Source organism: Pleurodeles waltl, chromosome 8, assembly GCF_031143425.1.
Source record: "Pleurodeles waltl isolate 20211129_DDA chromosome 8, aPleWal1.hap1.20221129, whole genome shotgun sequence".
Lineage (NCBI taxonomy): Eukaryota > Metazoa > Chordata > Amphibia > Caudata > Salamandridae > Pleurodeles > Pleurodeles waltl.
The window spans coordinates 921090086-921118026 of NC_090447.1; positions in this window are offsets into that span (position 1 = coordinate 921090086).

The following is a 27941-nucleotide window of genomic DNA, read 5'->3' on the forward strand; positions in this document are numbered from 1 at the left end:
ACCAGTGACGATACTGGTGCCCTCCAGGGCACTGACTCTGGCGGTGGTCTCCTGACCAGTGACGATACTGGTGCCCTCCAGGGCACTGCCTTCCCTCCAGGGCACTGACTCTGGCGGTGGTCTCCTGACCAGTGACAATACTAGTGCCCTCCAGGGCACTGACTCTGGCGGTGGTCTCCGGACCAGTGACGACAGTGCTAGCGGTGGCGTCCTGGCCAGTGGGGAGGATGGCGGCCATCTCCGCTGTGCTGCTCTTACCAGACTTTGGAGACTTCTTCTGCCCCTTCAACACCTTGGGAGGAGTCACAGCTGACTCAGCACTCCCCCCGGGACCCTTGTGAGCTGTTTTGCCGGCAGGAGTCTTCACCCTCTCCCGTCGGCCACTTTCCAACTTAAGGTGCTTTACAGGGGGTGGACTGGCAGTGCTTTGGCTCCGTGTCACACTGGCTGCCCTGGTGTCCGGTGCACTCCAAACACCTTTAACACGCACCACTGGTACCGGACTTTTTTTGGCTGAGGTGCTACTACGGGACCTATGAATTGGAGGGGTGGGGGTGGTGGGAAAGAGGTCAACATTGCTCAGGAAGAGTTTCTGACAAACACTGGGATGGGTAGCTGGAGGGGGTCTGGGAGTGGAGGAAGAGGAGGTGGTTGTAGGAGGTGTAACTTTAGGTGATTTGGGTGCGGGTGCAGGTACTGGAGGCTGTCGTGAGGTGGATGGATGTTGGGTATGTGGGTGCTCGCGTTTGTGTACTTTGGGAGGGGGCGTCACAGACACACTGGGAGTTGACACAGGGGACGTGTAAATGGTAGTGGGGGTGGTGAGTCCAGGTGAGCGGGGTGTGGTGCTGGGTGTTCTGGTGCGAGTCCTAGTGCCTGTAGATGTAGTGCATGCAGGAGAGAGTGTAGACGACACTGGGAGGGAGGAGGGAGACAACGAGGAGGGGGACACAGTGGAGGCAGTGGATGTTGTTGTGTCTGTATGTGGGTGATGCTTGTGTGAGTGCCTGTGGGTTGTGTGGTGCTTATGTTTGCCTGAGATACTTTTGTGTGTTGAGGTGTGTGCATGCTTGTATGATGGTGTGCTTGGTATAGGCTGGGGTACAGGGGACTGGGTCTGGGTGGAGGAAGTTGGAGGGGGGAGGCTAGACACAGGGACAATGGCTGCCATCAGTGCTGAGGCCAGAGTTTGCAGGGTTCGATGAAGGGCAGCCTGACCAGAATGAATGCCCTCCAGGAATGCATTACCGTGTTGCAACTCCCTTTCTACACCCTGGATGGCATTCACAATGGTAGACTGCCCAACAGTGAGTGACCTGAGGAGGTCAATGGCCTCCTAACTGAGGGCAGCAGGGATGACTGGGGCAGGGGCTGAGGTGCCTGGGGCGAAGGTGATGCCCACCCTCCTGGGTGAGCGGGCACGGAGCGAAGGCTGAGGGGCTGCTGGGAGGGCGGTGCTGGTAGGGGGGGTGGTGGCTGTACCTGTAGAAGTGGGGGGCACAGATGGTGCCACCACCACAAGGAAGCTCCCATCGGCGTACGAGTCCGTGTCGCTGTCTGCTGATCCGGTGACCGACGTGAAGCTCCCCTCACCCTCCGTCCCACTGGTGTATTCAGAGTCTGTGGTGTGGCCCTCCATGGCCATGTGGGATGCAGCTCCCTCGTGCTCCGGTGCCACTGTACCTCAGCCTGATGATGCGGATGCACAAAAGAACAGAGAGAGCACAAAAAGGTGGGACGGACGACAGAAGAAAGACAGGTTGAGTGCAAGGCTTACCGCTACCGTTGGCGGACAATACAGACACAGCAGCCCCCTGCACTACGCCGTGCTCTTGGCCTCTACAGATGCAATTCCTGGGATCTGGCCTACATGGCTATGGTGGACATCTGCACACATAGATGACACAGGGGCATGTATACCTGTACTTGGCACTCTACAGAGGTGGGGTGGAGTGCCACATGGCCTGCATTACGAAGGGGCCTAGCCTACGTAACTCGCCCTGGCCTAGTGAAACCCACAGCCCTCCTCCTTCACCCAGACCCCTCCACTGCACGCAAACTCTGCAGAATGAGAGTGTACTCACCCCCTTGTGTCTGCTGTGATGCCCTCAAGCGCCCATCCAACTCCGGGTAGGCCACCACCAGGATCCGGAACATCAGGGGGGTCATGGTGCGACGGGCACCCCTCCCACGTTGGGAGGCCATCCCCAGCTGAGCCTCCGCCGTCTTCTTGCTCCAGCGGCGAATGTCCTCCCATCTTTTACAGCAGTGGGTGCCCCGTCTCTGGTGGACCCCCAGGGTCCGGACGTCCTTGGCGATGGCACACCAAATGTCCTTCTGGTGGGCGCTGACCTACATGACATGTACAGGGGAAGAAGAGAAGTCATTACCAACTGCACCGTCGAAGTGAGTGGCCCCCATCCCTACCCTTGCCATGTGGCACATGCATTCACAGTCCTTCATGGTTGCTGAACTCTGCCCCCTTCCTACTGACATCCAGCCCTCTCCACCCAGCATAGCCCATACAACGTGCTCCTTGTGTACTTACCTGTTGGTCTGGAGGACCGTAGAGTAGCGTGTACTGGGGGAGGACCCCGTCGACTAACTTCTCCAACTCCTGAGCAGTGAAGGCAGGGGCCCTTTCCCCAGACGCAGCAGCCATTGTCTCTTCCAGACCGAGGTCACAGCAGCACTTGCAGTGTAGGTCCTCTCCTGTCGAAGATCAGGTATCGAGTGATTGAACAGATAGAAAATGGCGGTCACGTCCGCGGCGGTGCGTATCATCACCGCCGGCGCACTTCATCATTGGCTCCTGGACCCATAGGGTCCAATGTTAACCAATGCAGCATTGCGCCGCGGTCTACGACCGCCTACCGCGACGGTGTACAACGCCAGCGCAGACACCTCACATCCCATTGTCCCAGTTTAGAGGTCAGGCAGCCGCTATTTCAGGGGCCCACATGGCTTCATTTGCTACTGCGTCATACATACCTAGGCCTACACTCAACACACATGCAGGAAGAGTTTTGTATTTGGTGTCGTGTTCTGTGTAGCTGTGGGTACATACCTGGGAATTTGTTGACTCTGTGGTCGCTGTTGTCCTTCTTAGGCGCCGTCAGCTGGGACATTTGAGGAGATGGCGGAATCCTACGGTGTACCGACCGCTGGTGGACCTGTTAACAATGGAGGAGCAACATTTGATCATCACCTACAGGTTTGACCGTGCCACAATCCAGGAACTGTGTACCCAGTTGGAGCCAGACCTGATGTCACCAATCCGCCATCCCACAGGAATACCCCCTGAAGTGCAGGTGCTATCAGTGCTCCATTTCCTTGCAAGTGGATCATTTCAAACAACTGTGGCCATGGCATCAGGGATGTCCCAGCCTATGTTTTCCAACGTGTCGTCCAGAGTGTTGTCTGCCCTGCTGAAACACGTAAGGAGCTACATCGCTTTCCCTCAGGTGGAGGATTTGGCTACAGTGAAAGGTGACTTCTATGCCCTGGGACATATCCCCAACATCATAGGTGCTATTGATGGCACCCATGTAGCTCTGGTCCCCCCACGCAGGAGTGAACAGGTGTATAGGAACTGGAAGAGTTATCATTCGATGAATGTACTGATGGTATGTTAGCAGACCAGTACATCTCCCAGGTAAATGCTATGTTCCCTGGCTCAGTGCATGACGCCTACATCCTGCGGAATAGCAGCATCCCGTATGTGATGGGTCAACTCCAGAGGCACCAGGTGTGGCTATTAGGGGTCTCTGGTTACTCCAACCTGTCCTGGCTATTGACCGCAGTGAGGAATCCCAGGACCAGGGCAGAGGAACGCTACAATGAGGCCCATAGGCAGACTAGGAGGGTGATCGGACGAACCTTCGGCCTCCTGAAGGCCAGGTTCAGGTGCCTCAATATGACAGGTGGTTCCCTATTCTACTCACCAAGGAAGGTGTGCCAGATCATCATCGCCTGCTCGATGCTTCACAATCTTGCTTTGCGACGCCAGGTGCCTTTTTTGCAGGAGGATGGTCCAGATGACGGTGTTGTGGCAGCTGTGGAGCCTGTGGACAGTGATGAGGAGGAAGCTGAGGAAGAAGACATAGAAAACCGGGAGTCAGTCATACAGCAATATTTCCAGTGACACACAGGTGAGAACAATTTTTTTACTATTACATTCACTTTCACACTTCTACCTCTATCCTGTCTGTCAATTAGTAGCAGTATTTGGTAACTGAGTTGTACATTTCCATTACGGTTTTACAGGTGTGGTTACCAATGTGTGTCATCTGCTTGCATCCTTCATGGACTTGTGATGTGTGACATAGGTATGTTGGCATTACATTTGAAAACGCATTTTGTCACTGTCATTGCTAATACACATTTTCAAAATCACAGACTGACTCCAGATTGTTTTGTGGTTCAAGGGTATTTATTGAAGTGCTAATTATTGGAGGGGGTGGCAAAATGGTGATGGGTGATGGTAGAGGAATGTCCATGGCAGAGTACAGTCTATTAGTCACACAGGTGCACTGCCCATATGGGCATAGGAAGTGGAGCTGGGGCAGTTCCAATCTGGACAGGGTAACAAAGTGAGACAGTGGGCGGACAATCAGGGTGGTCTCATTTCCTGGCGGGGGTCTTGCCATCTTGCTCTGTCCTGTTCCTGGATCTCAGAGACCGCTTGCGGGGTGGTTGTCTGTCTGCAGGATGTGGGGTGCTGGTGTGGTGGTCCTGTCCACTAGCGCCGGCAGAGGTGGTGGGCAGTTCATCGTCCATGTTAATGTCAGGGGCCCCTTGGAGTGCCACGGTGTCCCTCATGGTCTTTTGTATGTCCTTCAGCACCCCTACGATGGTGCCCAGGGCGGAGCTGATGGTTCTGAGCTCCTCCCTGAACCCCAAATACTGTTCCTCCTGCAGGCGCTGGGTCTCCTGAAACCTGGCCAGGACCTTAGCCATCGTCTCCTGGGAGTGGTGGTATGCTCCCATGATGGAGGAGAGGGCCTCGTGGAGGGTGGGTTCCCTTGGCCTGTCCGCCCCCTGTCGCACAACAGCCCTTCCAGTTCCCCTGTGTTCCTGTGCCTCTGTCCCCTGGACCGTGTGCCCACTACCACTGCCCCCAGGTCCCTGTTGTTGTTGGGGTGGTGGGTTACCCTGGGTTCCCTGTAGTGGTGGACACACCGCTGATTGACGTGTCCTGGGTACGGAGGTATGGGCCCGATGGGTGGGTGCTGTGCTGGTGTTACCAGAGGGTGAAAGGTCAGTGTTGGGCTATGCCTGTGCAAGGGGAACCGACTGTCCCGAGGCCCACGATGGTCTGGGCTGGTCATCTGGATCCCGTTGGCCAGAGCTGCTGTCGTCACTGTGGGCATCTTCTGTGGGTGGAGTGGAGATGTCTGGACCCTCCTGTGTGGTGACGTTACGTAGTGGTCCTTCAGGGGTATAAGAGCATGATTATTTCATGTGTGTGTGTCATGGTGTGCAATGGGTGGGTGTGCGTGTACCCCAGTGCAAGCATTCCTGTTTGGGGGCTTGTATGATGATGGTTGGGGGGGTTGTAATGGGTATCTGCAGTGAGCATGCTTTAGTGCTGGGTGTCCATGCTTAGTTGTGTCATGTAGGGCTTGGTGTTGGGATGTGTGGTTTGTGTTATTAGTACATTAGTGAGGAGTTGGAGTGATAGGGGAGGGGGTGAGGGTGGGGGGTGTGATAGCATGCAGGTAGGGTGGGGGATATGATAGTTAAGATTTGACTTACCAGTGTCCATTCCTCCACCGACTCCTCCGAGGCCCTCTGGATGCATGATGGTCAAGACCTGCTCCTCCCATGTTGTTAGTTGGGGGGGAGGAGGTGGGGGTCCGCCACCAGTCCACTGAATCGCGATGTTGTGCCTGGAGACCACTGAACGCACCTTCCCCCGTAGGTCGTTCCACCACTTCCTGATGTCCTCCCGATTTCTTGGATGCTGGCCCACAGCGTTGACCCTGTCGACGATTCTTCGCCATAGCTCCATCTTCTTGGCTATGGATGTGTGCTGCACCTGTGCTCCAAATAGCTGTGGCTCTACCCGTAGGATTTCCTCCACCATGACCCTGAGCTCCTCCTCGGAAAACCTGGGGTGTCTTTGGCGTGACATGGGGTGGTGTAGGTGATGTGTGGGGTGGTGTATGTGTTGATGAGTGTGGTGATGTGTGGTGGTGTGGGGTGTTTTGAGCGTGGATGTTGTATGGGTGATGGTGTTGTGTGCCTCTGTGTGGTGGGGTTGTCTATTGCTGTAGTCTATGTCTGTCACCTTAGTCTTCAGTTTTTGGTCGTAGGGGTTTGTGGGTGATGTGGGTGTGTGTTTTATATTGTGTTGGGTGTGTGGGAGTGTTGTTTGTATGTGTATCAGGTGTGTGTATTTTGAATTGTCCAATGTGGCGGTGTTTTGGAGATGTGTGTGTATTTTGAGCGCTGCGGTGTGTACCGCCAATGGAATACCGCGGTTGAAAGACCGCCGCATGGATTCGTGGGTCGTCATAGCATGGGCGTGTTTCTGTTGGCGTGACGGTGGAGGTTTTGTTATCGCCAGTTTATCACTGACCTTTGTTGTGGCGGACTTGTGTGGGTGTCTGAATTTCGGCAGATTCCGTGCTGTGGGTCATAATAGCTGTGGCGGAATTCCGCGGCTGCGGCGATGTATTGGCGGTCTTCTGCACGGCGGTAAGCGGCTTTTACCGCCAATGTTGTAATGACCCCCTAAGTGATAGGATGGCTTTGCCATTAGTTCAAGTAGCAAAGTCTAACTGGCAGTGAAAGCACTGTCCTTCCAGTCTACCATGGCAGGCTAGGAGCCATTTTGTACTTTGTCACATGAAGGGTGGCACAAACAGTGCTGCAGCCCTGAGTGGACAGACTGTACTTATAAGCATGTCAGGTCTTGTTAATTGGGTATATGCAATTTGCATAGGGTTAAAACATTGGCACTGTGGTTTCATTAGCAGGCCTCAGTGCACTCAGATTTGAAAAACCAGCCGCATTATTCCAAAAATGTAGGGGTGCACATGCAAAAAGAAGACTTTCCTTACAGTTTGTTAAACCAGCCTCCTGGGTATGTAATATTTAAAGGATAAATAGTTTCATTTTATTATGTACTGTGGCTCAGAGGATATTGGCCCTCATTACAACCTCGGCGGTCTTTCAAAAAGACAGCTGAGGCTGCAGGAGACAGAATAGCGCAAGTGCCGGTGGTATTTCTGGCTCCCTATTATGACTTTTCCACTGGGCCAGTGGATGGTAACAGTGTTACCGTCCGCTTGCCCAGCGGAAAAGTCACAGCAGCATTACTGCCGGCACCCCATGTCCCCCTCACCGCCAGCCTTTCCATGGCGGTGTTTACCACTGTGTCAAGGCTGGCAGTCGGGGACTCATAATCCCCAGGGCGCTGCCCTGGGGATTATTACTGCAAGGCGAAAGCCTGGCGGTATAGTGGAGGGGCCGGTGGTATGGCCGTGGCTATTGTGCTATGGTCATAATAGCTGGAGTAACACCGCCAGCCTGTTGCCGGTGTTACCGCCAGCTTACCGCCAGCCGCCACGGTCGTAATGAGGCCTATGTGTTAAAGTGAGTAATTGAATAGTTAATATTGTGTGCTATGATTCTAATGTTTGATGGATCTGGCATTTTACAATCCTAATAAACTAATTTTTGGATGATATGTTAATTCTTGTGTGGGTGCACACATTTGTAGGAAAAGTCACTGTTAAAGTCTATGCCACTGGGTCAATATCTGACCTTCACAGACTGGTTTCAGTTGACCCTAATGATTCTCATTAAGGTTATTGTTATATTATATTTTGAAAACATGCATGCATGCTTCTCCAATTGCAGAAAGGAGGTCACTTTGTAGCCCATTATGAACATGCACAAATCTAGTTGATAGTTGATGCTGTAGTAATTGTTTGAGGTGATAGGCATCAATTGGCCTTATTAATGATTGGGTGGGTACTTCTCTAGAAACGTGGTGGAGCACACCGAGCACAAGCTCTCAATCTGCTCCCTAAATTTAGAGTTGCGTGAACCTTTAAGCAAGAGTGGAGCCTCCTCTGGATCCATCTTCAGAAACCTTAGAGTGATGGATTTACTGACATTGGGGTGTGTGGGTCTGAGTATCTAAGATCATTCTGCCTATTTAGGGTAGACATTCTGATTAAAGATGTGCAAAATTTGCACAGTTACATAAAATATAAATCCTTCATCGTTTATGATATTTTAGCACAAAAAGCATACTCATATCAATATTTGGTGCAAGGTCACATTTAAGTAAAAGAACCACAAACAACAGCTGTTCCTGTTTTCACTTGACTGGCATGTAACTGCACAAAGTAGCATAATGGCATAGGCCCTCATTACAACCCTGGCGGTCGGTGATTAAGTTGGGGTAATTTCACCAATAGGCTGGCGGTAACTACTGCCAAATTATGACCATGGCGGTGATATCTCCGAAAGACAGCCAATGTACCACACCAACCGCCAGGGAGAAAACAACAGTCACCACGGCGGTAGCCACCTAAAGCCAGGCGGAAGACAAAGTACTGCCCACCATATTTTGACCCTACAATCCGCCTCCTTTTCTGGGGTAGTACCAACGCCATAAAAAGTCTGGCGGAAACAGAGCACAAAAGTCAAAGGACTCACCATTGGAGACACAGGGAAGAACCATGCCTCCATGGAACCAGAACTGCAAGTATTTCCGATGATCTTTTACGTCACCTTGAACACCAACACCAGCGAAGATGACGACAGTGAGTACACCCCTAGCACACAAGGGAAGGTGGGAGGAAAACGAGAGTGACACACACACGCACAACACACACCTGACACACACACACCATACACACAACCAGCTGCACACGAAAATAAATTTGTCCCCGATAATTGGCAGATTAATGCAAGGACAACAGGAATTGACTAAAGTGATTGTATTAAGATCAACATCAAAATTAATAAGTTGAAGTGGCAATGTAACCGATATGTACAAATGTACAAAAAAGGGACACTGCCCAGTCTATAGTTCACATGGCCAACATGGCCACAGGGCAAATTCCAAGGCCCCACTTGAATCCTACCCTAATACGGAGAGAACACTGCAGGGGCATCAGTTGGCAAATAGGCAGGCACCTCAGGAGGAGGGGGGCACCTCAGCCGGATGTAGAAACAAGACCACTGGTTCTGGAGGAGGCAACATGCCCTGTGCTTGGTCCTAGAGAGTGCAAGGCCACAGTTTCTGGAGTGGGTGACGTGCCCATTGGTTCTGGAGGGGTCAACATGTCCTGTTATTGATCATGGGGAGTGCAAGGCCACAGTCTCTCAAGTGGATGACTTGCCCACTGGTTCTGGAGGGGGCAACATGTCCTTTGCTTGGTCCTGGGAAGTGCAAGGTCACAGTCTATCGAGTGGGCGACTTGCCCACTGGTTTGGAAGGGGCAACATGTCCTGTGCTTGGCTCTGGGGAGTGCAGGGCCACAGTCTCTCAAGTGGGTGTCTTACCTACTGGTTCTGGTGAGGGCAGGCCGCACAGCAGTCCATGGAGGCTAGTCTATATGGAGTCCACTGGTGGTGACGGATGCACTGTGGTGGTGGTTGTAGAAGGCTCCTGTTCCGCCCCGCACCATCCGATGTCTGCACTGTGGTGGTGGTTGTGGGAGGCTCCAGCTCAGCCCCTGCACCCTCTGATGGCTGTACTGTGCTGGTGGTTGTGGGAGGCTCCTGCTCAGCCCTTGCACCCTCCGATGGCTGCACTGTGGTGGTGGTTGTGGGAGGCTCCTGCTCAGCCCCTGCACTCTCTGATGGCTGCACAACCATGGCTAGCAGTGGGGGCTCCGTGACAGCTGCTGGTGCAGGCTCCTTCCCCTTCTTTGTGAATGGTGCAGTCTCCTTCCCCTTCTTTGTGGCTGGTGCAGGCTCCTTCCCCTTCTTAGTGGCTGGTGCAGTATCCTTCCCCTTCAGTATTTGTGGCTTGGAATCCTTTCCACCACAAGTAGGTGCTGCTACCACTGAGCCCGTGGACTGTTTGATTAAGGTGCTTGGCTGGGTCCTTGCTACCCTGGCAGTACATGCAGGATGGGTGTTGGAGGGGTAGGGAAGAGGTCAATATGGGAAAGGAAAAGCTTTTTAGGGACATTGGGGCAGGAAGAGGGAGGAGTACTGGGACTAGAGGATGAGGGAGTGGTTGTTGGAGGTGTTTGTCTGCTGGATTTGTGTGCAGGTGCATGGTCTGTATGCTGCTGTGTGGTAGATGGCTGTTGGGTGTCTGTGTGCTTGCATTTGTGTACTTTAGGAGGGGGACAGACACGGTGGGAGAGGAAACAGGGGACGTGTGCATGGATGTTGTGGAGGTGTCTGCCAGTGAGGTGTGTGTTCTGCTTGGTGTTGTGATGATGTGGTAGTGGATGATGATGTAGTGCATGCAGGTGTGAGTGTGGACGTAACTGGGTGGGAGGTGGAGGAGGAGGAGGGGGAGACTGTGGAAATAGTAGATGTTGTTGTGCTTGCAAATGAATGATGTTTGTGTGAGTGCCTGTGGGATGAAGTGTGGTGCTTGTGTTTGCTTGTGACACTATTGGGTGTTGTCTTATGTGCATGCTCATCTGGCTGTGTGCTTGGGATGCGTTGGGGTTGAGGACAATGGGACTGGGAAGTGGAAGTTGGAGGGGGGACGGTTGAAACAGGGACAATGGCTGCCATCAGAGAGGAGGACAGAGCCTGAATCGATCTCTGTTGGGTGCCAATCCACTATGAATGCCCTCCAGGAATATATTATATTGCTGCATCCGGTCTGCCAGCCCCTGGATGGCATTCACAATGGTTGACCTCCCTACAGAGATGGATCTCAGGAGGTCAATAGCCTCCTTACTCAGGGCAGTAGGGTTCACTGGGGTAGGGCCTGAGGTGCCTGGGGTGGAGATACCCACCCTCCTGGGTGAGCGGGCAACTCGCTGAGGGGCTACTGGGAGGGCAGGGTTGGTACAGGGGTGGCGGCTGTACCTGTAGCTGGGGTTGTCAGAGAGGTGTCCGCCACCACCAGGGAGCTCCCATCGTAGGAGTTATCGGAGCCTGTGTTGTCCCCTCCAGTCTCCGCTGTGGTGGTCCCCTCGCCCTCCGTCCCACTGGTACCCTCAGCGTCGGTGGACTCTGCCTCCAGGGTCCTGTGGGATGCAGCTCCCTCTGTTGCTGGTGCCTCTGCTCCTCCGCCAGATGATGCTAATGCACATGAGGACAGGATGCCAAAACAAGAAAGTGGAAGAGAGACAAAGGATATACTGGGGCAATGATTGCACCCTCACACACAGGGAACAGGCCTATGCACTATGCATTGCACTACCAGTGAAATGGATACTCAACAAGGAATGAGGAGGGGTACACCCTGCCAACTGCAGCAAACCTGGGACACACGCAGCCCTGACCAGTAGTGAATGCTAACAAGCTAAGTAAGCAGTATTTCCCCTTCAGAACCTTGGCCACCAGAGGACCTACGCTGCTATTTCTGTCCTAGCCTAGGGGCACATACTGACACACAACCACCACCCGAATACCACTCCTTCAGCCATGAGCTTCAATGATGGCCACTGTACTCACCCCCTTGTGGCTGCTGTGATGCCCTCAAGTGCCCATCCAGCTCAGGATAGGCCACCGCCAGTATGCGGGCCATCAGGAGGGGTCAGGGTCCGATGGGCACCCCTTCTTCGTTGAGAGGCCATCCCCAGCTGGGCCTCCACAGTCTTCCCTGCCCAGCGTCTCAGGTTCTCCCACCGTTTCCCACAGTGGGTTCTCCGCCTGCCATAGACCACCAGGGTCCTCACCTCCTTGCTGATGGCACGCCATATACCTGGCGCTGACCTGCAGAAGCAATACAGACAGAAGAACACAATTAGACAAACATTCCAGCCAGTAACACAAATGGCCCACCATACCCGTTTCCATCACCATTAGCACACATATAGCCCAGCACACAACATGTACACCATTAAGAGGACATCCATCCACCCCTTACAAGATGCCTTCACACACACAACTCCATGCATTTATGCCACATGCATCGTGCCCACAGTGAACACACCTGTTGGTCTGGAGGCCCCTACAGCAGTCCATACTGGGGTAGGACCCCATCCATCTGTCGCTCCAACTCCTCAGAAGTGAAGGCTGGGCCCTTTCCCCGGTCACACGGGCCATGGTAGGTTCAAGACACAGGTCACAGCAGCACATGCAGTGTAGGTCCTCTCCTATGGATGGTCAAGAAAGAAGTGATGAATGTGATAGAAAATGGCGGTCATGTCCGTGGTGTTGCATACTGCCACCGCCCGAGTAGATCACCATTGGCCCCTATACCCAATAGGGCCCAATTGTAAACAATGAGGAGTTGCACTGCGGTTCACGACCATCTACCGCCACAGCGCACAACATCAGCGGCATTACCTCACTTCCACTTGTCCCTACACACAGGATAGGCAGATGCCATTTCGGGGGGGGGGACAGGCCTATGTATTAATGCTGCGTCACAGGAGAAATAGGTACATACTTGACAAATTACACTGTCCCATAACATGTTTGCTGATTACCGACTGCTGTTGTGGCTCCATTGTTCAGTTTGTGACAGCCTCCTCAGTCTTTTGTCCCTTAGATACCTACCACTGTGGATGAATAGGAGATGGAGACATACCCCTGTGTACAGACCCCTGGTGGTCTTGGCTACACTGGAGGACAGGCACATTATCCTCACATATAGAATGGAAAGGGCCACAATCACAGAACTGTGTGCCAAATTGGAGCCTGACCTGATATCTACTATCCATCACCCCACTGGGATGCCCAGTTTTGTGCAAGTGCTATCAGTTCTCCATTTCCTGGCAACTGGTTATTTCCAAATGACATTGGGCTTGGCAGCAGGAGTATCACAGCCAATGTTCTCAATAGTGCTGACAAGAGTGTTATCTGCTTTGATAAAACACAAGTGCAGCTACATTGCATTCCCCAGGTTGAGTATTTTGCCACTGTGCAGGCCAGATTCTATGCAATGGGACATATCCCCAATATAATTGGTGCTATTGACGGAACACATATTGCATTTGTCTCTCCCCGCCAGAATGAACAGGTGTTCAGGAATCGTAAGAGTTTCCACAACATGAATGTGCAGATGGTGTGCTTGGCAGACCAGTACATCTCCCACGTCAATGCTAAGTATCCTGGGTCAGTGCATGACGCCTTTGTCCAGAGGAATAGCAGCATCCCAAATGTGATGTCGCAATTACAGAGACACAGGGTGTGGCTAAAAGGTTAGCCTTGGTTCCCACCAGGTATATGTTGGTGTATGCCTTTGGTGTTGGCCATATAGGATAGTGTGTGGCTAAATGTTGTCCCTCAATATTTGCAGGTGACTCAGGTTACCCAAACCTATCATGGCTGCTGACCCCTGTGAGGAATGCCAGGACAAGGGCAGAAGAACGTTATAATGAGGCACATGGGCGAACCAGAAGGATCATTGAAAGGACCTTGTGGCCTCCTGAAGGCCAGGTTCCGGTACCTCCATCTGACATGTGGATCCCTGTGCTACTCACCCGGGAAGGGCTGCCAGAAAATGGTAGCATGCTGCATGTTGCACAACCTGGCCCTCAGATGCCATGTACCTTTTCTGCAGGAGGAGGAGACTGGAGATGCTCCTGTGGCAGCAGTGTACCCTGTGGAGAGTGAGGATGAGGAGGCAGAGGATGAGGATGTGGACAACAGAACATCTGTGATCCGTCAGTACTTCCAATAACACACGGGTGAGACAGTGCAACTTTACATTTCAATGACTTTGGTTGTATTCTGTGTGGTATTGGCATGCTGGTATTTCCCACTTCTTTGCCCACTTACTGTTACCTCTGGATATTAATTTTACAGATGTTGGTGATTTGAGAAAAACTCCTGGTGTGATTACAATAGCCAGCTACAGGTCACTAATTCTATGCTCATTCTATGTACAATTCATTTGCAACGGCTGTAGCTGTTTCAATCGATAAATATTTGAAATACATGACATACTCAAAGTACTTTTATCAAAGAGTGTTTATTGTAGTGCTAATATATAGAGGGTAAAGTGAAATGGGATGGGGTGATGATGGAGGAAAGTCAAGGGTATTGCTTTTTGTAGCACAGGTGCATTTTCTAAGGGGACATAGGAAGGGGAGCAATGGCAGTTCAACGTGGAGAAGGTGACTGAGTGGGACACAAAGGGGACAATCAAGAGAGTCTCATTTCCTGGCGGTGGTCTTGGCAAGTGTCTCTGGCTTCTGTCTGGTTTGCCGGGAACGTTTGCGGGGTGGTTCACCTTCTGCAGGGAGAGGGGTGCTGGTGGCCTGTTAGTCCTGTGAAGGGGCCTCCTGGCCACTAGCGCAGCGGACGTGGATGGCTGTTCAGATGACTGGCTAGTGGCAGGGGCCCGCTGGTGTGACACTGCCTCCCTCATAATGTTGGCCATGTCTGCCAGAACCCCTGTTATGGAGATCAGGGTGTTGTTGATGGCCTGCAAGTCCTCCCTGATCCCCTGACACTGTCCCTCCAGCAGCCGCCTGTTCTCCTGCACATTGTCTGGGATCTGGCCCATCATGTCTTGGGAATGTTGATAGGTTCCCAGGATCTCGGAGAGTGCCTCCTGGAGAGTCAGTTACCTGCTCCTGTTCTCCCCCTGCCACACAGCAGTCCTCCCAGTGCCCCTGGTGGCCTGCGCCTCTGTCCCCTGAACTGTGTGCCCACTGCCATTGACCCCAGGTCCCTGATTGTCTTGTGTGTGAGGTGTAGCCTGGGGTCCCTGTACAGGTGGGCCCACTGCTGATTGACGTGTCCTGGGGATCGAGGTTTGGGGATGCTGGGTGAGTGCTGAGCTGTTGCTTCCTGATAGGGGAGGCTCTGTGGTGGTCTGTGAGTGGCCTTGGGGGACCGGCTGTCCAGTGGTCCCTGACGGGCCAGGTAGATCGTCCAGATCCTGCAGACCAGAGTTACTGTCATCACTGTGGGCCTCATCTGTTGGGGGACTGGATAGTGATGGCACCTCCTCTCCAGTGAGATTGGCAAGGGTACCTATGGGGATGTAAATGATGTATTAAGCTTCATGTGTATGACAAATTGTACATCCCTGGCTTCCCCTCTATGGTTGGTGTTGCCCCCCCCAGCTTTTACTTGTGTATGTTGGTGTATGGTGGGATTGTTAGTTTTCCTATGCTGTGCATTCTTTAGTGATGAGTGTCCATGCAGGGCTGTGAGGGGTGTACAGCATGCAGGGCTTGGCATAGGGATTAGTGCGATGTGATGGTGGAGTGTGTGGGATGGAGTGGAGTGATGGGAGTGAGGGTATGTGATGGCATGCAGGTATGGGGGGTGATAATTGTTGAAAGTTGACTTACCAGAGTCCAGTCCTCCCCCGACTCCGGCCAGGCCCTCAGGATGGAGAATTGCCAAGACTTGCTCCTCCCATGCTGTGAGTTGTGGGGGAGGAGGTGGGGATCCACCGCCAGTCCTCTGGATAACGAGTTGGTGTCTTGCCGCTATGGAACATACCTTCCCCCGTAGGTCGTTCCACCTCTTCCTGATGTCGTCCCTTGTTCTTCGGTCCTGGTGTCCACGATTCTCTGCCAGAGCGCCACCTTCCTGGCTATTGATACTTGCTGCACCTGTGCTCCAAATATCTGTGGCTCTACCCTGACGATGTCCTTCACCATGACACTTAACTCCTCCTCAGTGAAACGGGGGTGCATTTGTGGTGCCATGGGTGTTGTGTGATGTGTGTTGGTGAGGGTGTGTTGGGTAATGTGCGTGAGGTTTGTGATGTGGAGTGTGTGAGGGGTGTGTGGGTGTGCGTGGTGTGTGGCTCTAGTTGTCGCAGTGGTCTTGGTGTCAGTCTCATGCCAATGATTTGTATTAGTAAGGGGTTGAGGGTAATGTGGATGTGTGTTGTATAATGGTGTGGACATGTGGGTGTGGTGTTTGTATGGATGGCAGGTGTGTGTTGTTTGAATTGTGCAATGTGATGTTGTTTTCAGTGGGTGTCCATTTTGAGCGCGGCAGTATGTACTACCAATGTTTTACGGCCGTTGAATGTCCACTGTGGTGATTTGTGGGTCATAATGTGAAGGGTGTTGTTCTGTTGGCGTAACGGTGTGGGTTTTGGGACTGCCACTTTTGCACTGACCTTTGGTTTGGCGGATTTGTGTATGTGGCTGTATTCTGTCAGATTGGTGTTTGTCGTAATATGGTGAACGGATATTCGCCACCGTGGCGGTAAGCTGGCGGCCGTCAGCGTGGCGGTATGCGGGATTTACCGCCATTGACATAATGAGCGCCATAATGTCTTGACTTTAGCATAACAAGTACAACACAAAATTCCTGAAACCATGCAATTACAATGGCTTAATATATGTTTCACCCAGAAACAGTTCTAAATTACCTTTTTTGTTTTAAGTACCGCCAGGACAAACCTGAGTGGTACTGGCAGGAAAAACTAAACATGACATACATCATTGAGAAAAACAACCAGAGGTGTCAGTGCCATTAGTTGTTTGACTTTCAAAAACAGGCTTATGCTTTGGAACTTTATTTCTGAAAAACAAAAACCTTTGCAGAGGGGCCACATGAAACATGGCAGCCACATAGAAACCAACTGTGACTTCAACTGAGCCATCCTGGGAGTGATCCTCAGAAGAAATAGACATGTGTCCAGGCAGCCAAAGATCTCTAAATATGGAGGGTGGTCATTCATCATAGTGGCAGAGATTATGACCTCTGCCACTCTGGCAGGATGGTTGGATGCCCACCAATCTCTAAAAAAGACCAGGGGGGTCATTACAACATTGGCGGGTGGCGTTATGTAACCGCCGTGCGGCGGCCAATGCGGCCGCACTCCCGCGGTCCCCATTACAACATCCCCGCTGGGCCGGCGGGCGCAAACCTAGTTTACGCCCGCCGGCCCAGAGGGGATGCGGCCGCAACATAGGAGCTGGCTCCTAAGGGAGCCGGCGGTGTTGCGGCCGTGCGACGAGTGCAGTTGCACCCGTCGCGCTTTTCACTGTCTGCTATGCAGACAGTGAAAAGCTGATCGGGGCCCTGATAGGGGGCCCCAGGACTCCCATTACCACCAGCCTCTTCCTGGCGGTGCAAACCGCCAGAAACAGGCTGGCGGTAGGGAAGTCATAATCCCCAGGGCAGCGCTGCCCTGGCGGATTATCACCGCCGGGGCTAAAACGGCGGGAAACCGCCGGCCCCGGCGGTGCGATCGCGGCGCTACCGCCGCAGTCAAAATATGCCGGGAGGCACCGCCAGCCTGTTGGCGGTGCTTCCGTAGTTTTGGCCCTGCGGTTGTAATACCGCCAGGGTCATAATGACCACCCATATGTTATTTATGCAGGATGTTATGTTGGATACCTAGGGCTATATTTATACTTTTTGACGCAAAACTGCGCTAACGCAGTTTTGTGCCAAAAAAATTAGCGCCGGCTAACGCCATTCTGAAGCACCATGCGGGCGCCGTATTTAATCAATGACGTTAGCCGGCGTTAGCCTTCGGCGCTGCCTGGTGTGCGTGGAAAAAAACGACGTACACCAGGCAGCGCCGGCGTAGGGGGATATGGAGCTTGGGCGCCAAAAAATGGGGCAAGTCAGGCTGAGGCAAATTTTTCGCCTCAACCCGATTTGCGCCATTTTTTTCGACTCCCAACCCCCATAGAAATGACTCCTGTCTTAGCAAAGACAGGAGTCATGCCCCCTTGCCCAATGGCCATGCCCAGGGGACATCTGTCCCCTGGGCATGGTCATTGGGCATAGTGGCATGTAGGGGGGCACAAATCAGGCCCCCCTGTGCCACAAAAAATAAAAATAAATACTTACCGGAACTTGTCCCTGGGATGGGTCCCTCCAGCCTTGGGTGTCCTCCTGGGGTGGGCAAGGGTGACAGGGGGTGTCCCTGGGGGCATGGGAGGGCACCTTTGGGCTCCTTCCGAGCCCACAGGTCCCTTAACGCCTGCCTTGTCCAGGCGCTAAAAAACGGCGCAAAAGCGACCGTACGTCATTTTTTTTTACCCACCCACTCCCGGGCGTGAATTTTGCCCGGGAGTGTAAATCCGGCGCACATGCCTCGGAGTCAATTTTTTAGACGGGAACGCCTACCTTGCATATCATTAACGCAAAGTAGGTGTCCACGCTAAAAAATTACGCAAACTCCATGGACTTTGGCGCTAGACGCGTCTAACGCCAAAGTATAAATATGGAGTTAGTTTTGCGTCGGAATTGCGTAAAAATAAACGACGCAATTCCGGCGCAAACAGAGTATAAATATGCCCCCTATACTCTCCTCTTATCTAGGTAATAGCACTGGAGAGGCTTAATGCAGTGAGTTGCTCCTCATTTTCCTAGAAACATATTTTTTGTTTAGCAAAGAATGTCTTTGAAGTGTCCACAGGGTTGCAATATTTAAACAACTGCAAATCTAGAAATCAGAAATCACTAAAATGGGTCAAATGTCCACAACATTTAAGAGTGCTGATGCCCTTGAATAGTACATTGCAATATTGATGTCTCTTAATTTGAAGGGAGGGGTCTAATTGGCCATATATAGAATTATGGATGGGTAATCTTCATTCTGGGTATGCTCTATCCTATTGCTGCATTGTGGTCAGCAAAGCCCAAACAACTGCATTCATCTCTTGTTCTGCACTGAAGGCTTCAAAGTGACAGCAAATGAATAACAAAAGGGAAGCTAAAGTTGTTTATGATGTGAATTGGTACCCAAGGCAGAAAGATTTACATTACTGACAACTTCACTTCTACAATTCTGTATGGTGTATGGCTACCAAATCCTCTTTTGATGCTCAAGTCATCAATGCAGGGTAGATGAGTTGATAAGGAACAATGCATTAACTGATCCCCCCCACCCAATTTAAACAATTATCTAGCATCCTGCCATTTCCCCATCCATGTTTACGTCCCCTCACCTCCATCTGTTTTTAAAAACAACTACAGGCATTTTGGCTCCTTTCGCATCCACAGTTGGCAGTAACATTTAAACAACACAAACAACATTCCTAGAATCATCCGTCCCATCAGTACTTCTCTCTGAGCATATCCTCCCCTCTCTGCTTGAAACCATGCTCCCTTTCTCTCATCTAGCATGTGGATACCCTTACAGGGGATTATTGCACTCTACAAATCAATATAATGTAACATAAAATACTCCTCCCTCTGGTCTCTAGACACCAAAAAGAGGCAGTGGCTCACAATCAGTCAGAGCAAGGGCTTCATGTTCAAAACTTGTTTTTCACCCCTGTGTTCTTTTTTCATGAACCTAGGAGGCTTTGCAGGAATCTTAAATAAAGATATATCTCAGCTGTGCTAGGGTGGTGGGTGTATCCTCCCTGTGCAAATACCTGCTCCCATTGGAGGAGTACCCTGTCCATGAAAAAAATACTAATACATCTCAACCCCAGCCCCTGGAGTGCACTTACTGCTGCTCTCTTCAGCCCCAAGTGGAACCACATGCACCACTCTAGCAGTACCCTGGGAATGTATAGCAGTGGTCCATCCCATTGTTCATCCTGTCTTTTCCAAGAGTATTGCGTAGTATACAGTAAGTGAATGGTATTGTAACAATGCGTCAGTTTATTGAACAGTGTCTTAGGCAAAGTGAGAGGAAGAGCAGCATCATGCTCAAGCAATAGGTGAAGTAGTCCACCGGGGCAGTGCAACCAATAGTGGAGAAACATACACTGTGCTGCTCTGTACTAAGCCTCCAAGTCTGAAGCATTCAGCCCACCCTTAGCATAAAGAAGAGTAAGCATGTCTCAGAGCACATGCAGCTGCTTCCCGGCCCAGGCCAAGTGCACCAGCAAGGCATGCAATGTACGTAAGATGGTGCTGGGCAAAATAATTGGGATGTTTGTGAATAAGAACAAGAAATGGGACAACAGTACCATCTTCATAATGGTGATGCGGCCACACAGTGATGGGGAAAACAAATCCAAAGCTCAACCGCTTCCGTAAGCTGCTGCACTGCTCTGCCATAGCTGTCAATCATTCTAGTGCCAGGTCTGTGTGAACCTGAACACCCAAGTATCACACCGAGTCTGTAGCCCACTGCAGTGGATACTCCAAGTGCACCGGTGTTGTGGCTGCAGTAAGTGGGAATATTAGAGATGTATCCCAGTTATTACGTAGCCCAGAGTGTCCGTCAAAATGTACGAATTGCTATAGAACCAGGTACAAGTTATGCTCAGGGTTCCAGACAGAGTAGATTTATGCCCCTTTATGCAGACACAATTCGATTATAATGTGGAAAATGAATTTCCCTGTGCACATGGTATTTGTACATGGTGCAAGCAAGAGGTTCAAGCACCAAAGCATACAGTAGTGGTAACAGCCTTGTCTAGTGCCCATTGAGATAGCTAAGGGACTCAAAACCAAGCCGTTGAGTTGGACATGGGCAGATGGCCTAGTATAAAGCACCTGGAACATTTGAAGGAATACATCACCCACCCCTACACACTACAACACAGAAAGCATAAACCTCCCACTCCACCAAATCAAATGCTTTTTCACCATTTAATAACACAGAGTAGTAGTACATACATGTTGACTGACATGAGAGATCATGCTAAAGAGGGTCCTACGGTTATATAACAGAGACAGACCTGGTATAAATACAGCCTGGTGTGGGCCTACGATGCATGGGAGTAGAGGAGCCAAGTGACAGGCCAAGATTTTCATGAATATTTTCATGACAGTATTCAACATTGACAGAGGTCTGTAGGAGGAGCAACAGTCAGCCTGCATACATGGCTTCAGTAGAGTGACCAACAATGCCTCATGCATTGTAGGGGGCATTCACCCTTCCCTCAACATTTCTTTAAATAAGGTAATCAAGGACAGGACAAGTTTATCCTGGTAGGCCTTATAGAAGGCTACCGTCAGACCATCCATACCTGGCACTTTCCAACCCGGCATATCTTTAAGCGCTACTTCTATTTTTCCTTGATGGTGCAGCACCATGAGTCAGCTACTTTATGTTGATGTGACAAGATAGTCCTCCATATCTTGCTCATTCTGCACTAAGCAGGAGGAATATAGATCTGAAAAATAACAGAGTAACGATCCATCACCTGCACTGGTAAGTAGAGCAGGACACTCTGCTCATCCTTATTTGCTGACACTGCACTATCCTTGTGCCACAGGTGCCTAAAGTGCCTCCAACATGGCTACAAGATGTTCACCCTCACTGTATACCCTCTCAATAGCATACTTACCCAGATGAGTGACCTCGCTGCGCAAGCACATTGTATTCCTCTAACTGGACCAAGATGTCACACAATAAATACTGCTCAGCTGTCTCTCTATGCATTCATTCTAAACGAGCCAGTTCTGCCTCTGTACTTGACAACCGACTCCAAACCGACCGAAGTATGCCAAAATGCTTGGATATGGTGATTCCCAGACATAGGCCTTGAAGGCCTCCCATATCGTAGTAAATCTCCACAGCACCAATGTTAGTGTTAAAGTATTCATTGATTGCTTGCTCGAAACACTTTGTCGAAATCAGTATACTGCGGAAACCACCAGGAGAATGCAGGAGGCCACGGACTGTCCAACTCAAGGACCAGCAACAATAGTGAGTGATCAAAATAGATAAACTACAACTGCTCTCATCGCCGGACTTGAGGCACCAGACTGCGGGATAATCTATGTGCATTTGAATGCCATGCATTGTAGAGTAATGAGTGTATCCTGAGCCAGTGGGGGACCCAACTCACCATATATCTATCAGACCGCACTGTTCAGCACTATCATTGAGGGTGTGGGCCTCAGCTGAAGGCCACCGCGGCGGACCCCAGGAGCGATTAAAATCTCCACCACATATTGGGGGGAGATCTCCACATTGGTCAAGCCTCGTGTGCGATAAAACTGCGGGTCATCGTAGTTGAGACCATACACCCCTACAAATAAAGCAGGCAAGTTATCCTTGTAGCAGCATGTAATAACAAAATGGCCATTTGGATCCATACTCACCTCCAGAAACCTAATGACAGAGTAACATCAAACCCAAATTAATACACCTAACTGGTGCTCTTTATGCACCGCTGAGTAAGTGGCCCACTGCTGGGGACCAGGTGTGTTTCCTGCAGTACGGCAACATCCACGCAAATCACTGCAAGTATGCCACCACTTTGTGCACTTTCGTGCAGTCATTTAGCCTCCTAACATTCCATGTGAGGAATTTCAGTAGTAACGGACTCTCAGCATCTATACTGTCACCAGTCGCACCATCAGCCGTCACCATGATCTACACATTTTACACACTATGGGCCAGATGTGTGATTCTGGCCCATTGCGATTCGGTAATTGCGATTTTTAAGAAATCTCAATTACCGACTCGCAAAGGGCCATGTATCACATTTGCGATTCAGTAATTGCGATTTCTTAAAAATCGCAAATGCAATTACCGAATCGCAAATTGCGATACTGGCCCCATTCGCAGCTATGGGCCTGTTGGCCCATAGCTGCGAATTTTTTGCATTTCCTAAATTGCGATTTCTGAACCAGAAATCGCAATTTGGGAAATGCAAAAGGGAAGGGTGCTGGGGGCCTAAGGCCCCCTCTCCTGCACCCCAATTTATTGATTTTTTACAATGTAAAGTACACACATGCCAAAAGGGCATGTGTGCTTTACATATTAAATTTAAAAATGCAGTTTTACTGCATTTTTAAATTTTGCACCAGGTTACCACCTGGTTGCAGACAATGGTATTTAGCATGTGCAAAATACCATTCTGCGAAAAATCGCAATTTGCGATTTTTTGCAGAATTGCCTTGCGACCTGGATTATGCGAATCGCAAATTGCGATTCGCAAAATCCAGGTCACAACGCAGAAAATCGATATTTTTGCGATTTTCATTTTGTGGTCTGCGAATGCCTTTGATGCATTGCAGACCACGATTTTGCACTCGCAAACGGACGATTTTGCCGTTTGCGAGTGCAAAATCATTTGATACATCTGGCCCTAAGGCACCATTCCAAGACACTGGCCGGGCGTCTTATTTATGGAATGACACAATCTGGCACAGTAGGTCATTAGAGTAAAAACAGATGACTCTAGCCAGCCTAGCGTCATTTCTTGACGCTAAACCTACCATACCACATAACTCCTGTCTTATAAAAGACAGGAGTCATGTTCAGCACCCCAATAGCCAGCACATGGGACAATGAGCACAGTACCCAGTGCCATGTATAGGGGTCCATTTTGGGGCCCCCATGGCACAGAAAAAAATACTTACCTATACTTACCTGGAATGGTGTCCTCCATCCTCCTCTATCCCTCTGGTGTGGGTGAGGGTGTCCCTGGGGCATGGGGAGGGCACCTGTGGACTCATTCCATGGTGTTCCACCATGGAAATGGGCCCACATTTCCCCTAACACCTGCCCTGACCCAGCATTAAATAGAGGCGCTAAGCAAGCTTAGTACCAATATTTAGGCCCACCTCCCTCCTGTGCACCATTTTTGCATGGGAGGATAAATGAGGGGATAGGGCCTTAGAGTCATTTTTTGCACTGGAATGCCTACCTTGCATCTCATTGCTACAAGGTAGTTTCCCACAGGCACAAAATTACTTTAACTCCAAAACTTTGGCACTAGAGGGGTCTAGCGGCAAAGTATTAATTTGGAGTTAGGTTTTCACCAAATTTGCGTCAAAAACAAATGACGCAATTTTGGTGCAAATGGGGTATAAATATGCCCCTATGTATTTCGAAAACCACAAAGCTCGATCAATACTCACCAGTGCAAAGTCATTAGTTGTGCTGACCCATTTTGCCCCCCACCCACGATATGCTCCTATCAAGCAAAACAGCAATGTAGTACCCACCCGGATCCCACCCTACTCCCACACAATACACCCCCAATCAAAACAATGCAAAGCACACATGGGGACAGATAATGCCTGCCCAACTTCCCTGGAATGCCAAAGGGCAGGTGTCGCAAACAAGTATAGTGTGTGCTAACAACATTCATAACTATAACTAAGTGCTGTAAAATCCAGCTGCCACCCCACATTCACCTGTGGGATACATATCAAACAAACAGGGCCTCACTCATCATAGCCAATGCAGAGAACCAAACCACAAGCATTAACAGCCATACCTATACATGGGAAACCACAGTAGGATATTTGCTGTCACACCCCAGAGCCACCAACACCATCACTCCGGATTACAATCAAGCTCATCCCCACATTTCCATAGTGTATGAAGTCCCAGCAAATCATTCTAGTGACACCATGTCATACAGCAAAAACACATAGGCCCTCATTACAACCCTGGCAGTCAGTGTTAAAGCGGCACTAAGGCCGCCAACAGGCCAGCGGTAAAAAATTGGAATCACGACCATGGTGGAAACCGCCAACACAGACAGCCACTTTAGCACTCCGACCACCACGGTGGTAGAAACAAACACCGCTGCAGTAACTGCCAACAGACAGGCGGAACACAATGTACCGCCCACTGTATTACAAGGCACCAATTCGCCACCTTTTCTGGGGCGGTACCACCGCCATCAAAAGCACAGCAGAAACAGTCTTTGGAACGGAAACCACTCACCTCTCGACACCCAACGAGGAACCAGGATGCCATGGATCCCGAGTTACAGGTGCTACCAATGTTGGTTTACATAGGGGAGGGGGGAGGGGGGAGGAAAGAGAGAGTGACACACGCGCAACACACAACACCCCCACCCTCAGCCACAACACCATACACACAAATACATGCCGAAACATTACATATACACCCCATAATCCCCTGAAAGAACGCAAGTAAAAAATGAAATGATTGTAACGAGTGTAATCATCGAAAATTCAGATATGGAAACAGTTCTGTAACAGATCATTATAGACGAATATGTACAGCAACTACACAAGTCCGGATAGTGTTCCATTTATTGTCTGTGAACCAGTGGTCCCAAAATGCATGGGCGAAGCCCACACATGATACCTGACTCTAAACGGAGAGAACACTGCTGGGGCATCAGCTTGAAAAGAAACAGGCACCTCAGGGGGAAGGGGAGGGGTGCACCTCAGCCGGATGAAGGGACAACGCCACTGCTCGACGAGGGGGCTCCATGCCCACTGTTTGGTCCTGGGGAGTGCAAAGCCACAGTCTCTCAAGTCTCTCAAGTGGGTGGGTTGCCCACTGCTTTATCCTGGGAAGTGCAAAGCCACAGTCTCTCAAGTGGGTAGTTTGCCCACAGCTTTATCCTGGGGAGTGCAAAGCCACAGTCTCCCAAGTCTCTCAAGTGTGTGGGTTGCCCACTGCTTTATCCTGGTTAGTGCAAAGCCACAGTCTCTCAAGTGTGTGACATGTCCCATTGGTTCTGGAGGGGGCTTAGTACCCAGAGTGCTTCATCCTGCCAAGGACTAGGGTAGTGGAAGCAGTTCTCCATTGGTTCTGGAGGGGGCTTAGTGCCCAGAGTGCTTCATCCTGCCAAGTACTGGGTGAGTGGATGCAGTTCTCCACTGGTTCTGGAGGGGACATTGTGCCCAGAGTGCTTCATCCTGCCAAGGACTGGGGTAGTGGATGCAGTTCTCCATTGTTTCTCGATGGGGCTTTGTGCCCAGAGTGCTTCATCCTGCCAAGGACTGGGGTAGTGGATGAAGGTCTCCACTGGTTCTGGAGGGGGCTTTGTGCCCAGAGTGCTGCACATGTTGTGTGACAGGTCCCATTCCCTTTACCTGGGTGTGTATGTCACGAGATTGACTGGGAACAGGTAGCATGATACTCCATGGAGTCAGAGACACACTCCACCCTGCTGCGACTTTGCCTGCCAACTGCTGGTACTAACAGTTCTGGTTGTGGTGCCTCATGTACGCTGTGCAGGGTCCAGGAGGTCTCCTGCAGCCTCGGACCGCTGTCCACTGGGAATGTTGTCCATGTTGGCTGTGGTGGCACTTTCTGTGCACGTCGCTGGGCTGGTGGCGGTGGTTGCGGCGGTGTCTGTGGCGGAGATGCTGCCGTAAGTGCATGTGTCAGCACCTGTGGAGGGAGACAGCAGGACGTCTCCTGCAGCCTGGGACGGCTGCCCACTGGGGATGATACTGGGGACTGTTGCTGAGGCAGCAGACGTGCAAGTGGCAGTGCAGGTGGCGGTGTCCACCGCTGTACAGGTTGCTGTTCTGTTTGCCAGAAGGGGTGACACCAGTCCCTCAGCCGGAGGCTCCGTGCCCTGTGCTGACTTCCCTTTAGCCGTGTGTCCCTTCCCCAACTTGGAAGTCACAGCTGGGACCTTGCCACTGTCCCTTTTTAGCTTGGAGGAAGCCTTGCTGGGAAATTGGTGCAGCTTTTCCCTACGGCATGTGGGCCCCTTCTTCACCATGGCAGGTGGCAGAATGGGCTGATCCTTGGCGTCGCTAGGTGGCACACTGGCAGCCCTGATGGGTGTCGCCCACAATGTTACAGGACCTGCAGGGACCACAGTGCTGGAGGATTTGGTGGCTGAGGTGCTGGGCTGGGATCTGGACATCCTGGCCCTAGGGGAAGGACGGGGTGGGGAGGTGTAGGGAAGAGGTCAATGTTAGCCAGGAAATGTTTTTTAGACACACTGGGATGGGAATATGGAGGGGGTTTGGAAGTGGAGGAAGAGGTAGTGGTTGTAGGAGGTGTACGTCTGCTGAATGTGGGTGAAGGTGCATGGGCTGGAGGCTGTTGTGAGGTGGATGGCTGTTGAGTGGGTGTGTGTCTGCATTTGTGTACTGTGGGAGGAGGGCTCACAGACACACTGGGAGAGGACACAGGGGACGTGTGCATGCTAGTGGAGTTGGTGATTGCACCTGAGTGGTATGTGGTGATGGGCGTGCTGGTGATGGAGTTAGTGGCTGAGGATGTAGTGTATGCAGGTGTGAGTGGAGACGAGACTGGGAGGGAGGAGGAGGACGTGGAGGAGGGGACACAGTGGAGGCAGTGGATGTTGCTGTGTCTGCATGGGAATGGTGCTTGTGTGAGTTCCTGTGGGATATGTGGTGCCTATATTTGCCTTGTCCACTCTTGTGTGTTGATGAGTGTGCATGCTGGTCTGATGTTGTGCTTGGGATAGGCTGAGCTACAGAGGATTGGGTCTGGGTAGTGGAAGTTGAAGGGAGGAGGCTGGACACCGGGACAATGGCTGACATCAGTGCTGAGGCCAGAGCCTGAAATGCTCTCTGTTGGGCTGCGAAGCCAGAATGAATGCCCTCCAGGTATGCATTTGTTTGCTGCAAATGCCTCTCGACACCCTGGATGGCATTCAAAATGGTTGATTGCCCAACAGTGAGGGATCTCAGGAGGTCAATAGCCTCCTCACTGAGGGCAGCAGGACTGACTGGGGAAGGGGCTGAGGTGCCTGGGGCAAAGCAGATGCCCACCCTCCTGAGTGAGCGGACAAGGGAAACACGCTGAGGGCTGCTGGTAGGGCGGTGCTGGTAGGGGGGTGGCGTCTGTACCTGTTGATGCGGTGGGCACAGAGGTGCCCACCACCGCAAGGGAGCTCCCCTTAGAGGAGGAGTCGCTGTCGTTGGTGTCTCCGACTGACCCCGTTGTGGAGCTCTCCTCGTCCTCCGTCCCACTGGTGCCTTCAGACTACGTAAATTCACCCACCAGGACCATGTGGGTTGCAGCTCCCTCCTGCTCCGGTGCCAATGCTCCTCTACCATATGATGCTATTGCACACAAGGACAGGGTGACAAAACAAAAAGGGGGGAGAGACAAAAGAGACACATGGTCAATGCCTGCAACACCACTACCATTGGTGGACACAACACACAGGGAGCAGCCCTATGCACTAGCCTATGCACTAACTGTTCAGGGGAAAAGCACATGCCCATGGGGGACTCTGCCGAGGGCCATTTGATGCACAGCTAGAACCCACAGG